The following is a 3,654-nucleotide window of genomic DNA, read 5'->3' on the forward strand; positions in this document are numbered from 1 at the left end:
TCTCAAGACTCAAGAGTGGAGTGGACTACTGTGGAAGTTCATTATTATTTGTCTGTAAATATCCTTTTTTTATATTGTTAATTAGTTTGTTGTTATTGTTTTTTTTGTCTTTTTCGACTGTATTCGATAGGACAATGTGATAGGTGGACAGGAAGTGAATTGGGACAGGGAGGGGTGACAGGGAGGGGTCGGCAAACGACCCGGGCCGGGAATTGAACCTGGGTCAGCCACATGGCAGGCCAGTGCCCCACCGGTTGGCCACGGCAGGGCCTAATTAATTTTTTTGTACATGCTGCACAGACAGCTACAGGCCCAGTCACATCCATGCAGTGATGTATAGAGTGGAAGTAGAAGTGCTCTTAATGGCTAAATTTCAGAACTAGTTGATGATGATCTTTCATAGTACTTCAGCTAGCCCACAATACTTAATGATGTAGATACATTCCTCTTGCATCCACAGTTAATCCTGTTGGATGTGGTTCATCCTTCTTGGTGGTACGCAGACATTACCTTGGATATCATGGTTCTTGATACATCACAAAGACTTGCTGTCTTGGTCAAAGATACAACAGTTACACACGCACCAAGAATTTCTCCTTTTTGAACTCTGATAGGTCACTCACCCATAATGTTGTGTGCACTGCAAAATTTGGAGTAAAACTGCTCTTACCCTGCTAATTGAACTTCCACACTTCACTTTACTGGTGCAATGTGCAATTAATAAAGATTGTCCAACAGGCTGGTCCACTTGACCCATGAAACTTTCCACACTAAAATGACAGGTGTGTCAGTTATTTTGTCCAAATCCTGTGTATGTAGCACAGTTTATTAAAGTCACAACACTGATATGCGTTTCTGAAAAAGTCTGGCAAAAACAAAGCCATGCAGTGTTTTATGGCATGACAGCATCAACCCAGTCATTCACACACAATTAGGATGACATCCGGATGATTAAGATGACAGGATTAGGATGACATTAGGATGACATTAGGATGACAGGATTAGGATGATGATGATGAATTACACCAGCGATTAGTTTCACTGATAATAATGATGGAATTAAATGATAAATATTAGTGGTGTGCATTGGCACTGCCCTCATGATTCGATTCGATTACGATTCGGGAGGTAGCGATTCGATTCGATTCGATTCGATTCAATTCTACAATGCATTGCAATGCATTACATTTCTACTGAAAGCAAAGCAATAGTTTCATCAGTCATGATGAGGCAATACAAGTAGTCAGATACTGAGCAACATTTTATTGGCTGTTTTTGTATCAGTCTTGCAGTTTTCAATGCTTTGAAGTGCTTTTATTTAATTTAACATTCATTTGCTCCTGAAATATCCACGGATCCGCATTGGGCAGTCATGGGTGAGCGGTTAGGGCGTCAGACTTGCATCCCAGAGGTTGCCGGTTCGACTCCCGACCCGCCAGGTTGGTGGGGGGAGTAATCAACCAGTGCTCTCCCCCATCCTCCTCCATGACTGAGGTACCCTGAGCATGGTACCGTCCCACCGCACTGCTCCCCATGGGGCGCCACTGAGGGCTGCCCCCTTGCACGGGTGAGGCATAAATGCAATTTCATTGTGTGCAGTGTTCACTTGTGTGCTGTGGAGTGCTGTGTCACAATGACAATGGGAGTTGGAGTTTCCCAATGGGCTTTCACTTTCACTTTGAATTGAATTGTCCATGCCCCACATTGCATTGCCGAATCGATTATTGTTGACACCACTAATAAATATTGAAAACACAGAGACCCATCGAAAACAGTGGCGGTTTTAGGAAATCTGGGGTGAATTTCTCAAAACCAAAGTTGCTTACTACATTAGCTACTTTGTTGTTTTCAATGCATTTTCCCATTGGCAACTACCGAAGTTGCTAACAGGCTAACAACTTCTCTTTTGAGAAACTCACCCCTGAGGCGGCCCTGGGCAAAGACTGGGCTGGACTGGTAATCTGGCACACAAGGCATTTCCCGGTGGGCCAGCAGTCCTCAGTGGACCGCTGCTGTTGGCTTCAGAAAATACAGCATTTAGAGACTGCCCTACAATTTAGAACCTGTTTACTCGTATATGGAAAAAAAAATTGGAAAAGGCCTTGGTTTTGGCCTGTCATTTACACCATAACAGAGTTTAAGATTGTGCAACTCAAAACTCCAGTTATAAAAAATATCCAATTTATGTAGCCTATAGGAGGCTAAAACGCACCCGTCACAATTTAAATTTTACTCCACGTGTTTACACAAAAACGGATACAAATATCAGCATTTAAAAACTTTCACATAGTAGCCTACATGTAACCAGTAGCTTAGAGGGGTGTTAGAAAAATGCCCGAGACTTTTTGTTTTGTTTCCAGTCCAGTTCTGCCCTTGCTATGTAGAGCCTTCTGCTGATATCTTCATTAGGGGCTGAGACAACAGACACTGTGTCCCAAACACAGCCGCAGGACTTCTCAGCTTTATGCACAAGTGAACAGTACACACATGAGGAAAGTGTGTGTGTGTGTGTGTGTGTGTGTGTGTGTGTGTGTGTGAGAGAGAGAGAGAGAGAGAGAGAGAGAGAGAGAGAGAGAGAGAGAGAGAGAGAGAGAGAGAGAGAGAGAGAGAGAGAGAGAGAGAGTGCGTGTCTGTGTGTTGGGCAGCACAATTACGGTAATACTAAGTTCACACCTAAAGGACTATTACTTAATGTGTGTGTGAGATAATCGATGTATACAGAGTAGACTCAATTCACACTTCATGTTGTTCTACCCCCACTGGCTGTGCCCCTGCGTTGTTTGTTCAACTGAGGGGGAACAGTAAGCTTGCACCCTCAACCCCAAGAAAGACCCTATTCACACTCACATTACCACCAATTCAATTTATTTAGTAGTCATGAAATCCTATTTGGCCACAGAAAAAACAGAAACACTGTCTGCACATATACTGTAAGAAAACAATGATTTACAGGTATGTTTCAGTAGGCACTTCAAAGCATTATTCATGTGTGATCTACAGGTATATATAACACTTCAAAATGTTCCCTGACAAAAGCAAGAAGTATTAGCTCTATTATACACCAACAGGGGGTATAAAAACATTTTAAGACTGCTTTATATAGAGCACTGACATAATACTTAATGATATTACGTTTGATATGTGGTATCACTCAAGAGAAATGCACTTACACCCAGGTCACAAAATACACATTTCCTTACCACAGTGATTTCTCAACAGAATAAGGAATTATTAACAAACATAGACTGCTATATATACACCCATCATTTCTGACCACACAAAGGAGAAAGTAATCAACATTCAACTTTACATTCTAAATAGCAGTGTAATCAAGTGGTTAAGAAGTCCACAGGGAAGGCACTTTATACAGAATACATCACAGATGTCCTTGGTCCAGTGTAGTAGTATTATACATAGTAATATGGCAGTGTGGTAATGTGTGGGCACTGAGAGGGCACTTTATACAGTATGCCATTAAAGGAGAAATCCGGACAATTTCAACAATTTAGAATAGAGATGCACCGGATCGAAGATCCGGTTCCGGATCGGCAGGATAATAGGGTTTTTCACAGGATCCGGATCTGGTTCCAGGATCCAAGATCCGGTAGCCGAGGCTTTTCAGTCTAAATAGTTTGAGCCAACGTGATCAAAAGG

This window comes from Engraulis encrasicolus, chromosome 15 (genome assembly GCF_034702125.1).
Source record: "Engraulis encrasicolus isolate BLACKSEA-1 chromosome 15, IST_EnEncr_1.0, whole genome shotgun sequence".
NCBI lineage: Eukaryota > Metazoa > Chordata > Actinopteri > Clupeiformes > Engraulidae > Engraulis > Engraulis encrasicolus.